This window comes from Mustela nigripes, chromosome 14, assembly GCF_022355385.1.
Source record: "Mustela nigripes isolate SB6536 chromosome 14, MUSNIG.SB6536, whole genome shotgun sequence".
NCBI lineage: Eukaryota > Metazoa > Chordata > Mammalia > Carnivora > Mustelidae > Mustela > Mustela nigripes.
This window is the reverse complement of record NC_081570.1, coordinates 104931032-104944898: the sequence shown is the minus strand read 5'-3', so window position 1 is coordinate 104944898 and position 13867 is coordinate 104931032. Positions and strand designations below refer to the sequence as shown.

General features: G+C 45.5%; 1 protein-coding gene and 4 non-coding genes across 9 annotated transcripts in view; 3 read left to right on the top strand and 2 right to left on the bottom strand.

The window, feature by feature from the left end:
- Positions 1–331: 331 nt before the first annotated feature.
- Positions 332–404, top strand: TRNAV-CAC (transfer RNA valine (anticodon CAC)). Its single transcript has one exon. It is a non-coding gene; the product is annotated as a tRNA-Val (tRNA).
- A 3457-nt stretch (positions 405–3861) lies between these two features.
- The window catches only part of LOC132001424 (uncharacterized), a 17732-nt gene continuing 7726 nt past the window's right edge, over positions 3862–13867 (bottom strand). For 3 of the 5 annotated variants that reach the window (XR_009399612.1, XR_009399613.1, XR_009399611.1), the window contains exons 2-4: positions 8237–8377; positions 4686–7072; positions 3862–4452 (exon numbers count right to left, since the gene is read on the bottom strand). The gene's annotated coding sequence lies outside the window, so the exon portion shown is untranslated. The other 2 variants (XR_009399614.1, XR_009399615.1) reach the window with 2 other exon arrangements.
- TRNAN-GUU (transfer RNA asparagine (anticodon GUU)) lies at positions 4542–4615 on the bottom strand. Its single transcript has one exon. It is a non-coding gene; the product is annotated as a tRNA-Asn (tRNA).
- TRNAH-GUG (transfer RNA histidin (anticodon GUG)) lies at positions 5218–5289 on the top strand. The gene has a single exon. It is a non-coding gene; the product is annotated as a tRNA-His (tRNA).
- Positions 10911–10984, top strand: TRNAN-GUU (transfer RNA asparagine (anticodon GUU)). Its single transcript has one exon. It is a non-coding gene; the product is annotated as a tRNA-Asn (tRNA).

The window sequence follows — 13867 nt, the reverse complement described above, 5'->3', positions numbered from 1 at the left end:
CCTGGGGCTGGGACGCACGTGACCCGCCGCCTCCGGGAGCTGGAGAGTCGGCGGGGCGCCTTCGGCACCGGGGCGCGTCGTTCTGGATGTGGAAGCCCTGCCTTTGATGCGGATCCCGAAGCCAGACTGACGGCGGCCCCCGGCTCTTCGCTTCCTCGGGGGAGACGCGGGATCCCAAACCGGCGCCGCAGCGGGGCTGCGGTCCCTTTACCTGGAGGGTCGCGAGGGCTTTCAGGGGCTTTTTGCACTTAGGAAAGAAGGTGGTGGGCACAACAGTAGGGGTAGGACGGAAGCTGTTCAGGCTCCGGCATGAGATCCTGCCGCGTGCTTCGTTTCCGTAGTGTAGTGGTTATCACGTTCGCCTCACACGCGAAAGGTCCCCGGTTCGAAACCGGGCGGAAACAACAGCCTTTTGCCCCCTAGTCCTCGTGTTGGCAACACACAAGGGAGGACGCTTGGAGCCAAGGCAGCGTGCGCAGCCTCATTTTCCTTTCAGAGAAACAAACACGAAGCCAGGCTGCAGCTCCCTTGCTTCCTGACAGCCTACTGCGCACTTGACAACCTGGCCTCGTTCGTCCGCTGCCGGCCTCGCTGGAGAGCGGGGGCCACAACCAGTCAGGCAGGCCGAGAAGGGCACCGGGGACAAAGCCCAACGCACGTTTCCTCTACCTCCAGAAACCCCCTAACCTGCTCCTCTGGCGCCTCAATCCGCTCTACAGGCGGACAGGCACCCGGGCTCGGAGAACCGACCACGTCCTCCCGGAGCCGTACACTTGGTTTTCCCGAGCCCAGCCCGCTGGCGCAACAGGTGGATTTGCCCCCACAGAACCAAAGAACACGAACTGCACCTGGGACTCGTCGAGTCGGCGTTTCAGGCTCCACCCGATGAGCCCACGGGGGCGCCGAGGAGCCCTTCAGGTGCCATCATCAGGACAGCCCTTGAGCTAGTTGGGAGGCCACTAATAGAGGGACTCTCTGCTCCTCACCCTCACCTTACTCATCGGGGAACCGAGGCTCACTAAGAAAGCATGGCCTTGGCTCTGCCACACACAGGGTAAAGCTAGACTAGAATGGAGCACCGACTAGTTAGCTTGGGGTCAGACCTCAGAGCCCAAAGTGCCGCTGAGGCTGGGAGAGGTGCTGAGCAGCGGGGCAAGCAGGGAGCCTTGGGCCGCTGGGAATTGACCCCATTTTTGGTCTATCCCTCTGGTAAATCCAACTTTTACTGCAAAGGCCAAAGCAGAGATCTTGCAAGGTCTACTGACAGTCTAGAGGCTAGCATTCCCCTCTTTGACAGCCACTACCCAAGTCAAGGAAACTCTTTTCCCAGCTTGCCAGCATGAAGAAGCCTATTCTTAATCCCCAGAGGTAGGTGTGTCCCAAGTTTCCGGTGCAGAGAGCCCCTGCTCTGAATCCCTAAAGTCTGGTGAGGCTTGGCCTGAGGGTCCAGAGCCATCTCCCAAGCAGGGAGAGGTGAGATGTTATGTCTTGTTATGTCTTTACCTGGTCCTAGCTGCAGTCTGAGTCCAACCAGACACATAATGATTGGTGTGTGTTCAACTCCCTCAAGTGGAGTAGTGACTGAGTTTTCATTTTCATGACCCCAGTGAAGCCCAAGGATGCTACCGATGAGGTTTTATACTTTGTACTTGCTTTCCTGCTGAATCTGTAACTCAGAAGGGGAAAAAACGGTTTAGCTGTGGATAAATTAGTGGTCTCAGTCCTAGGTACAAGGGAAAAAAATTCAAGATGTTAGTAAGGATTAATCTCAGATACTTTTAACAAATCAAATAATTTTAATAAATGAGGGGTAGTTCAGTCAGTTAAGCAACTGACTTTTAATTTCAGCTCAGGGTCATAATTTCAGGGTCATAAGAGAGACCCCATGTTGGGCTCCACTGCTCAGCAGGGAATCTGCTTGAGATTCTCTCCCTCTACCCATTCCCCTGCTCCATGCGCTTGCTCTCTCAAATAAATAAATATATCTTTTTTTTTATTTTAATAGTTGACATATTATGACATAGAAAATGTTTAATGTCATGTCATTTTTTTTTTCATGTCATGTTTCTCAAGAGAACTCCTTGTATACATCAGACTGGTGTAATCATTTTGGTCTAAAAACTGCTCTATGCTGTCTTCCCGATTTTCTGACAACTTAGAAAATATTGATAGCATAGTATTCTAGTTTGTACAAGGCTTGGTTTAATTTTCTCCTCAGAATCCTAATGACACTGAACATCTTAAATTACCTATCCTGGTTTTATTGGTCATTGACGAACTGTAATTCCAATAACTAACTTTACACAATTTAAAATTATGTGTTCTGGGGTGCCTGGGTGGCTCATTGGGTTAAAGCCTCTGCCTTTGGCTCAGGTCGTGACCTCAGGGTCCTGGGATCGAGCCCCGCATCAGGCTCTCTGCCTGCTGGGGAGCCTGCTTCCCCCTCTCTCTCTGCCTGCCTCTCTACTTGTTTGTGATCTGTCTGTCAAGTAAATAAATAAAATCTATAAAAAAATAAAAATAAAATTACGTGTTCCATTAAATTAAATATACTGGATACCTAACATATACCATATAATATCTTTTAAGTGAAGATTAAGTTTTTAAAATTCTAGAAATCATCACTATTAATTATTCCACTCACAAATTTCAGTAAATGTTTTAGGTATAATCTAATACATAATTCCAACATATATTTCTCTACTATGTGTCAGCTCCCTTTGAGATTTTAAGATCTATTAAGCTCTTTAAATGATATTAAATTGAATTAATGTGTAAAATTGCCTGGACAATTTCTAATTAAAAGAGAAATAACAGGGGTGCCTGGGTGGTTCCATTGGTTAAGCATTTGACTCTTGATTTTGGCTCAGGTCATGATCTCAAGGTCCAGAGACTGAGACCTGCATCATGCTCACTGCTCAGTGGGGAGTCTGCTTGAGATTTCCTCTCCCTCTGTTCCTCCCTGCTGCTCTCTCTCCCTGTGTCTAAGATAAATAAACAAATCTTTAAAATATATATACAGAGAGAGAGAGAAATAACAAAATACTGTTTTTAATATAATGTTGCTGCATATTTTTATAAATTATAGAGTGGCTACAGGTTAACAGGTTGATAGGAAGTGTGAATACCTTTGGGCTGTTGGTACAGGTGGTCATCATTGTCATTTTAGGAAGTATAAAATACATGCAATGTCTGCTCCAGGAAGTAAGGAGTTGTTACTGGAGGCCTGGTTTTTCCTGGAGTGCTTGTTTATAGAAAATATCTTTAAATGACTGGAGGGGAGTCAACATGGAATTCTATGCTTCCTTCCCCCCAAAAAAGTCTTTCAAAAATGAAAGTGAATAATGACATTTACATACAAATGCTGGAAGACTTCATCACCAGCAGACCCACAGTGCAAAAAATGTTAAAGGAGTCATCCAGGAAGAAGGACACTGATACCAGATGGGACTCTGCACATAGCCAAAGGAATGAAGGACAACAGAAATGATATTGGCATGGGAAATATTTTCATTTTCCTTATTATTTAATTAATAACTATCATTTATTTATTACTTATTAATTACTTATTAATTAATATTTTGTTAATTTTTTATCCTTATTATTTAAATCTTGGGGGGTGCCTGGGTGGCTCAGTGGGTTAAAGCCTCTGCCTTCGGCTCAGGTCATGATCCCAGGGTCCTGGAATGGAGGTCTGCATCCTGCATGGGGCTCTCTGTTCAGCAGGGAGCCTGCTTCCCACCCCCCCCCGCCCCCACCCTTACAGGCCTCTCTGCCTACTTGTGATGTCTGTGTGTCAAATAAATAAATAAATAAAATCTTTAAATCTCTAAAAACAAGGAACAGATTAAACAAAGGTAATGACGATGGATTGTGAGGTTTATAACATGCAACATAAAATGCATGACAAAACTAGCATAAAGACAGGTAAAGGAAAAATGTTAAGAGATATGAGTTGACTTAAAGGCCAATTGCGGTAAATTACAGATGTATGCAGCTATAAAGCCTAAAGCAGTTGCTGAAATAACAAAAGAAAGATTTATAGCTAATAAACTAACAAAAGGAAAAACATGGAATCATGTAGAAACCATGTAATTGCTCTTCCAGCATTCTTCGGTAAGGATGTGTACAGTGTTAGCTGCATAGGACCAAGATATTATTTATGATACTAATAGCATAAAACCAACTTAATTTCAAAAGTAAATGGAAAGGGTTAAATTAATACTAACACAAACAAAGAGGCTTCATTGTCAAAAGGAATTCAGGTTAACAACGATGACTCTACTCATGAGGATTCCTGGCGACCTGTTTTCCTCCTGAGCTCTTCTGGATCTGAGGATCCGTGACGATCTTGGCTTAGGTCCTTCTCTTGTACACAAAACACTTAAGGACCGGAGGGTGATAGAGGCATTTCTCTCCCTTTAGGTGAGAGGATGCACAGGGTAGAAACAACTGCAAACAAACAAAAAAAAAAAAAAAAAAAAAAAAAAAAAAAAAAAAGAAACAACTGCAAACACCGTCACCTTCTAAAAATACCACCTCGTCCCTGGGTGGGCTCGAACCTCCAACCTTTCGGTTAACAGCCGAACGCGCTAGCCGATTGCGCCACAGAGACCAGTGGAAGCGCGCCTCCCCATCCAACAGAGAGCAAGCACACGCACTCAACGCTAGAGGGAGCTACCCACCTTTGCAGGACAGCCGTTAAGTCTCCAGTCTCCGAAAACCCGAAAGGTGTGTGTTTGTCGCGTTTGAAACCCGTACGTTGGGCGTATCGAAGGGCAGTCAGCATTCCACGCCGGTGACCCCCGGGCCTGAGGCAAGAGGGGCCCAAGAGAAGCGGAACGCCTGGTGGCCTCGCGTAATGGCTTTACCAGTTGCTTCGCCTTCACCCGCCTACTATCTGCCCTGCCGGCGCCCCACTCGGCTGCGGTCGGGGGGGGGGGGGGTAGGAGCCGGAGGGAAGGGTGCGGGGATCAAGAGAGGCAATGTAACGAAGAGAGAAAGAAGTGGGAGAGGCATAAACGCTGCAAAGTTACTTTCCAGGAGATCCCTACAGATGCACGGGCTGGATGCAGTGGAGATGATAAATGCATCAGAATAGGGAGGGAAACAGCACGAATACCTGCAGTTGACCGAGAACAAAGCAGCGCGGTAATTGGAATGAATTTGTCAAAGTTAGTAGAGCAAGTTCTCAGCTTGCCACCCCGGCTGTGGCGCGCCGTGATCGTATAGTGGTTAGTACTCTGCGTTGTGGCCGCAGCAACCTCGGTTCGAATCCGAGTCACGGCAAAGCGTCTGTTTTTCTTTGTGTCTCAAGCCGCACGAGCCGCTCCCCGCCACGCTTTGGGGGGACAACAGTGCAACATGGTCAGTAGAAGAGAGGAGAACCCCGGGCGTGCTCCACGTCACCATTTAACAGAAAATGTCTAAAGATGTGATGTGCAAGCTCTCAATAAGTCCTGTGTATCGCTTCCCCTAAGGAAATGGTCTGGTCATATCGGGGCTTTTCTGGTGGAAATATTTCACACATGAGTGAAACTTTCTTACACAAAAAAGAGCAGATTTTGGAGTCTGCAATACACTCCAGAATTGTCCTCGTCTACGTTGGACTCTTTAACGTTGAATAGCTAATTTTTATCCTAGAAAAGGAAAATAGCAATGTGTGTTCACAGAACAAAATGCCCAAATAATTAAGGGACAGCTATTTAAATATTGAAATGTTCAATTATCACCACGATTAAGACAGAAATTTTCTATCAGCCAAGCACGTATGGCTCTCTGATACACTTTTCAGGTAATGGCTATCCATTCCTGCTATTTTAAACTATTCTGATGTCTACCCCCACAGATTAGCCTGGTTCTTTCTTCAAATTCACATGAATGAATATACACTTTTTCTATCTAGCCATTATCAAGCAACATTATGGTTTTTATACATGTTATTGCATTTGTCACACTTTAATTCTGGTGTTAAAGATAATGATGCTAGTATCCTATTATCGTAAAACTAAAGACAAATGATAGATATTTGAGTGATTTCAATCTGCAGCATTTGAGGACTCGTACAAATGCCATTCTACAAGTCACTTGTGTATATGTGATAAATGTCCATTGAAGGAAAGGGAGCCATGGACCAGAACACACACACGTCTCCAAGGAGAGCAAGACCACCGTTCTTCTATGCTAGAGGTGCTAGAACGGAAGAAAGGAGAGGAACAGTGAGGCAAGTCACAGAAAAGTGGAGTTTTTATTGCCACTGAAGAGTGCGTCCTCCTCCATCCTTCCTCCTGTCTCCAAGGCCCTCCCGGGGATGGACCAGCCGACGGAAACGACGTTGAGTAGCGGTCGGGTGTGCAAAGTCTGGGCTCCGGCAGCACCCGTTGTCACGTGTGTCTTCTGGGCCGTAAGAGCGACCCCCACAGGATATTCCTGCGCTTTCGAGAGGAGCGGTGAGAGAGACGCTAACTGGGCCAGCTCCGTGAGCCGCGCGTTTCTCTAGCGGATTCCAGGCCCGTCGAAGGGCTGAGCCAGGAGCACCAGCACGGAACCAGTTGCGGGCTGCCGGAGGTTCTCTCTCCTCCCTTTGTTTGGCAAACATGGATCCAATTCCCTCCGCAGGCCCGGGAGAGGCGGCTGGGTCCTTTCCGCGGGTTGGAGATGGGTGGGTGGGAGGGGTGGCGGCTTCCGGTTCCCAAGAGCACAGAGGGAACGGAAGACGAGGAGGGAGAGGAAGAATCCGGGAGAGGCGAGGAACAGCTGGCTAGCCAGGGCAGGGACCGAGAGGGCGCGCTGGGACCGGGAGCCTGAATGCGAAGGCGGGTCTCGGGCCCCAACGTTTCTGGAAGGGGAGCCTCCTTCGGACTTGGCCCCAGAGGGAATGTAGAGGACTTCGGGCGACGTCCCCCGTGCTTTCTCACCATTATACGCCGCGTGGAATTTCTTCGGCAGGCGGTCGCCCACGAACCTGCGAGAAATTTCGGGCCTGGTGCGGAGCTCGATGGGCAGGGTCCCGGCGCAGGAGCACCCACAGACACTTCGGCTGTAGGAAATGAGCCGAGTGTACCTCTGGCACCTTTTGGACAGGAGGCGTTGGGCAAGAAGAAGTTACATCATGTACTTCGGTTAGGAAATAGGAGAGCCAGGGGAATGAGGGAGGAGAGCCAGGGGATGAGGATTGGGGACCCAATACGAGGAGGGAGAAACGCACTTAACCCAACCAGCCTCTGTTTCCACACAAACCACAGCGCTGAAGAGGCCTTTGGCTCCTGTGCTTTGGAGCTATGAACCCGTGCCCACAGGCACCTTGTAACGAAGGCGTGAGACAGCCATAAATGTTTGTCATCAAGGTGTGGAATAGGAGATACATGAAATTGTTGGAATGTCAATCCTGGGGGGCTGTTGGATCCATCCCAGGACCTTCTAGAATTGGTCCTGGATGGACTGTGGGTGAGGTACCTGCCCTGGATGGGCATGAGGAAGGGGGATGTGTAAGTGAGGTAAGTGTTCAAATATGACAAGTGTGAGTTTGTATGCGCGTGTTTGCATGATGCGTTCTCAGGGTTTTTTAAAGTGCCATCTAAAAAAAATGCCATGTACTATGGAGGAATCACTGGAGATAGCCTTGGGAAGAATGTAATTCAGAAAATGCAAAAAAAAAAAAAAAAAAAAAAAGAGGGAGTGGGACACGTAAGCGGAGACCAAGGAAGAAAATACCTGTGGAAGTAATATAGGCAGACTTTCCCTGGATCCAGTAAACATCTATTGCAACTAGGGGAAAACTGTGTTGTAAAGATTTCCAAAAGAATCATTTTCACTCAGCGCTTGACAGGTTTGAAAGATAATTTCTGAATCTTCCTGGGACCATAGAGTATGCTAATACCATCATTCCTACAAGTACAGGAGCCTAATGGATTCTCCTAAGAGCATTTTAGAAGTGTTTTCTATGCATTGTCATTGATAGCTCCCCAGAGTATTTTTATTTTGAGAATATGTCACAGATTTTTTAATTAAAACTTTTATAAAATTCTAGGGGCACCTGGGTGGCTTGGTGTGTTAAGCCTCTGCCTTTGGCTCAGGTCATGGTCTCAGGGTCCTGGGATGGAGTCCCACATTGGGCTCCCTGCTCTGCAGGAAACTTGCTTCTCCCTCTCCCGCTTCCCTTGCTGTATTCTCTCTCTCTCTTTTTCTGTCAAATAAATAAATAAAATCTTAAAAAAAAAACAAAAGTTAGGGACACCTGGGTGGCTCAGTTGGTTAAGCGGCTGCCTTCGGCTCAGGTCATAATCCTGGGATCAAGTTCTACATCGGGCTCCTTGCTCAGCAGGAAACCTGCTTCTCCCTCTGCCTCTGCCTGCCACTCTGTCTGCCTGTGCTCATTCTCTCGGACAAAAAAAAAAAAAAAAAAAGTTAAATCACAAGCTGAGAAAATATGTTAAGCCATATTACTTTAAAATGTCTTGATTATTCAAATATATGAAGATTTAATAAATCAGTTAATTTTTAAAAACTAAACCAAATAAAAGGCAAAATATCCAATAGATTTTCTTTACAAAGTGAGGTATCTTTTTTTTTTTTAAGATTTTATTTATTTATTTACAGACCGAGATCACAAGTAGGCAGAGAGGCAGAGAGAGAGAGAGAGAGGAGGAAGCAGGTTCCCCACTGAGCAGAGAGCCCAAGGCGGGGCTCGATGTGGGGCTCCATCCCAGGACCCTGGGATCATGACCTGAGCCGGAGGCAGAGGCTTTAACCCACTGAGCCACCCAGGCGCCCCACAAAGTGAGATATTTTAATGACCAAATGTTATATGAAACATTCTTGAGGGGTGTCTCAGTCAAATTAAGTGTCTGACTCTTGAGCTCAGGTCAGATCTTAATCTCGGGGCTGTGAGTTGAAGGTGTGGAGCTTATTTTAAAAAATATATTCCTGGGGCGCCTGGGTGGCTCAATGGGTTAAGGCTCTGCCTTCGGCTCAGGTCATGATCCTGGGGCCCTGGGATCGATCCTGGGGCTCTGGGATGGAGCCCTGCAACGGGCTCTCTGCTCAGTGGGGAGACTGCCTTCTCCTCTGCCTCTGTGCCTACTGTGATCTCTCTCTCTGTTAAATAAATAAATAAAATCTTTTAAAAATATATATATATATTCTTGATATTTTTATTTACTTGGGAAATACAAATTAAAATATAAGGAGATAATATTACCCACCTTCCAACATGGCTATATATAAATAGAATTAGTACACCAAATGCTGATAAGACTGTGGAACAATTGCAACTGTAGTTACTGTTCAAAACTATTCTAGAGGACTGTTGGCAATTTCTAATAAAGTTAAACTCATACCTACTCCATGACCCAGCAATTGCAGTACATCTATCAATGCGCAAGTACATAGACTGGTACAGAATATTCAACAAACACTAAGAATATTGATCAATAATACTAACTAATACCAAATAACACCAAAGTTTCTCCAGTAATACCAAAATCAAGTTATGTACCTATCAATATGGATATATTTAATATTAATTTAATATTTAACATTAAAAGGCAAATGCAAAAAATAAGCATTCATTCATTTGAATTTTGAGAATAAGCAATAGTAACCTATAGCAGATAGACTTCAAAATAATAATTACCTAAGTGAGATAGGGTATGAATTACCCGGAAAGGAGCTCAACCTATACTTCAGGGATGATGGCAATTTTTCATAACTTGATTTGGGTGATGATTACATTTGCCCACATTCAACAAATTGTACAGTAAAGATTTGTGATTTTTTACTCAGTGTGAACTATAGTTCAATAATTTACTGTTTCCATAAAAATTAGCAGATGGCAGATGGAGACAAGCTGTCATGTAGTTGTCATGACAACTTGTTTGCATTTTATTGTAAACACAGAGACCTGTTCTCATTTAGTGTTAACCCTCCCCCCAACACACACACTAATACTTGAAATATCTTTACCAGAAAAAAAGGCTATGTGGACACTATTTCATTCATGAAAGCTATAGGCCAGTCTCCTTGAAAGGTATTTCATCTTTGGGGATATCTTCTGCCCAGTAAGGAAACAAGGAAACTTCCAAGGTTCACTTTGGTCCGCCACCCAAAGGTTTGTACACTGTGGAATTTACCCCTCTTCTGATTGCACCTGCCGTGGGACTAGCAGGTGTACTCGACTCCTAAGTATCCTGTGTTCTGACTGTAGCTAAGGCGCAGAGCCGGTGCTGGGATGAAAAGCAGCCCAAAAGATTGGTTTGGCACCTACTAAGGACATCTACAGCTACCCTACTGTTACTTGGTTTGAACTGAGGCCGTAACCACAAGGGTACCAACCCGTATACAGTGACAGTGCCCCACAATCCTACTGGCAGCCACTGCACTTACTGTAATTTTTATTTACACTTCTTTTTTTTTTAATTTTATTTATTTATCAGAGAGAGAGAGGGGGAGAGAGCGAGCACAGGCAGACAGAATGGCAGGCAGAGGCAGAGGGAGAAGCAGGCTCCCCGCTGAGCTAGGAGCCCGATGTGGGACTCGATCCCAGGATGCTGGGATCATGACCTGAGCCGAAGGCAGCTGCCTAACCAACTGAGCCACCCAGGCGTCCCATTATTTACACTTCTTTGGCTGTTTTATTCTTGGACACCTGCAGATGTTTGCGCCGGTCTCGTTCCTACTGTTCTCTGTTTCTCCCTCCCTGTTCTACATAATAAAACAATTTTCCTCTTCACAGATTTCCTAGCAGTCCCTTCATCTCATCTCATCCATATTTGTTTCTTTTGCTCCTTTTCACATTCCTCTTTCCCGCGTCTCCCCCCATGCTCCCCTGTCCCTTTATCTTTCTGGTTCCCCCAACAGCAACCAGCAGTTTGGCTTGTTCCTTGTTGGAAGGAGTAAATGGGTCATCACAGGTCTCTGTGGTGCAACTGGTTAGCGCGTTTGGCTGTTAACCGAAAGGTTGGTGGTGCGAGCCCACCCAGGGACATGGTGTTTGCTCTTGGGAAGTCTTTGTTCTGTGGCATTCTCTCTCTCAAAATGAAGGAGGTCTATCTCACGACCATTCTGTTCTGTGCAGATCCTTTATGGGAAGATCATCCCAGATTTTCAGAAGAGCTATTTAAAGCATATGTGGGAAAGCAAGAAAAACCAGTGTTGTTCTCTGCCTCACTTTTCATACCCTGTGTACTAGTGCTTATTTAACCTTCTATGAATTAAGAGTTAGTTGCACAGGTAGTCAGGGCCAGAGTCCCCAACAAGAAAATATGGAGTCAGGACAGCTAAAATAAGACAGCACTAACATCCTGTTTTGCAGTTTAGACAGGACCACCCTAACATTCTGTTTTGCAGCCCTTGCAGAAATTAATTCTGCAAAGTGTTCTAAGATAAGACAATTAACCACAAAGCATCTGTCGATATCACAGGCAAGGGGAGGTTAAGACATCAGCAAAAAAAGACCATCAGCAGAGACATTAACATAATAGGTAGGCAGATGCCTGATCAGAGCCCTGACTGGCACGACTCAGCAGTCGTACTGACTGGCACGACCCTGCTTGCTTAAGATATTATGCTCATGAAAACCCCTAAGCTTAGAAACTCCAAAGGCAACCCACTTGGGCCCCCTCCTCCCTCTCCAGGAGCTTTATACTCTTACTAAAGAAATTGCGCTTTGCTGCCCACTGCTCTTTGTCTGTTCTACCTCTTCATTCTTAGAAGCAATGTGAGCAAGACCTGTGGGCACTAAAGAAAAAGAAATCCTGAAACAATATTTTCCCCCATTTTTAGTTCTTTCATGCGTAGCTTGGAACAGATTTGTGCTACTCTTAATATTTATCCCTTTTTTGTCTACAACACTGCTGTAACTGGAAGTGAAGGACCCCAGGTCAGAACTATAGTATAGCCTCTATACATTCTTTTTAAAACCAGCTTATGCTAACTGAGAAACTGTAGCTAGCTGATGATAGATAAGGGAGTCAGCAAGCAGCAGAACAGGATAACGAATAGCGAAAATCTGTGTTTAACCCGGCTGTTTCTGGCTTCTGTATAATAATGCTTCTAATACTCTGCTAAGAAATGGAAAAATTGCTTAAACCCTCAACTCTAAGGAGCAAGAGGCTGGCTGAGGACAAAGCAAAAGCTGGCGCCTTGCACCCCCCCTTTTTTTTTACCTGCACCCCTCCATAGGTGTAGCATTCCTCAGGCACTCCTGACTACCATAAAATGATAAATAGTTAACTTGCAGAAATCACAGTCCTGCAGGGTAGGAGTCTCCCTTGGTTTGCAAATGTCCTTGAGATTTACAACAAAGAAGTTACCTTACGTTTGATAGCAGGAATGTAACATTTCACCAGGAGACTCCCAATTGTCTTTATGTTAGTGCCACATTAGAGGGAAAGTGGCCTTGGCTTGATAGTAACCAGGCCTTCAATATCCTGATAGTGGTTTTTTTTTTCCCTCATGCGTGGGCTAACCGGCCAGTTCTGCTTCTGTAAGATTGCTTTGTCTGCTTTCGCGCGCGGGTCCCCTGATCCACTCCACTGACGCCAAGTATGTCTGTTCAAACTATCAATCAATCAGCTCAGCCCCACCCGAAACTTGTTTGTATCTGTCTATAAAAAAACCTGCACCACCCCAGCCTGGTGTGCTCAGCTAGCAGGAGCTGCTGACCACCCACAGGCGCCTGTGCTACAATAAAGAACCTCTTGCTGTTTGCATCCTGTGGCAGTGTTGAATTCTTGGGTAAGGGGATCCGTGGGTCTTTCAGAAGTTACTTTTATACATGCCCTGAGACTTGAATCCATTATAATTAGCAGTATTTAGTCTTTGTGTTAAGGATCCCTGACATTGTTGGTCTTATTTCCACCATATCATATATTAAAAAAAAATATTTTCCTTGTTTTTCACTAGACTGGTTTACATAGATAAAATTCTCTGTTTTCCTATAGCATTTAAAAAATTCCATTCCTGGAGTGCTTGGGTGGCTCAGTGGATTAAGCCTCTGCCTTCAGCTAAGGTCAGGATCTCAGGGTCCTGCGGTTGAGCCTGGCATTGGCCTCTCTGCTCAGCAGGGAGCCTGCTCCCCCCACCCCCGCATGCTTCTCTGCCTACTTGTGATCTCTCTCTCTCTCTCTGTCGATTAAATAAGTAAAATCTTAAAAAAAAATTTCATATCCCTGATTAGTTAATAAATATTTTTTTAGATCCTGGGTACATGATTAAGTATTATGTTCTGAAAGACCCTCACTCCGCACCCAAGAACCAGACACCACGTCTCCACTGGATGCAAGTCGCAAGAGGTGATTTATTGTTTACACAGGCGCCTGCGGACGCATCAGCCTCCTGTGGACTGAGCGTGCGGGGCTAAGTTGGGGAGCAGATTATATAGGGCAGGGTTGGGGTGGCGGGAAGCGAGCTTACAGAAGCAGATGCATGGTTACAGGGATCTGATTGGTTAATTTAAATCAAGCATAGTCAGGCGTTGGGTTCAAGGCAAGGACACAGCCGTTTGTTCTGGCGGGCCTTGCCTCAGCACTCTGGAAAGTCTCAGGTACACTCTGTTTCTCATTTGTCTTCCCTTTTGACAGGCCTGTTGACCATAGACATCCTGGTATGTGTTGCCATCCGGCTATGGGGACAATAGGTTACTTAATCAAGCCTTCAGCAAGGGGAGAGGGGTCTTTCATTCCCCCCTTTTTCTTATCATGGATAGAATCTTATATCCATTCGCTTTGTTCATGAAGTAAGTCAATTTGAGAGCCGGTCTGTTTAATTAGTTGATATTGCTGTGTCAGCACCATTGTCTGGATTACTGACAAGCGATCTTTCATGAACTGTACGAGTTTAAGATACAAGGGCTGAGGGGCACCTGGGT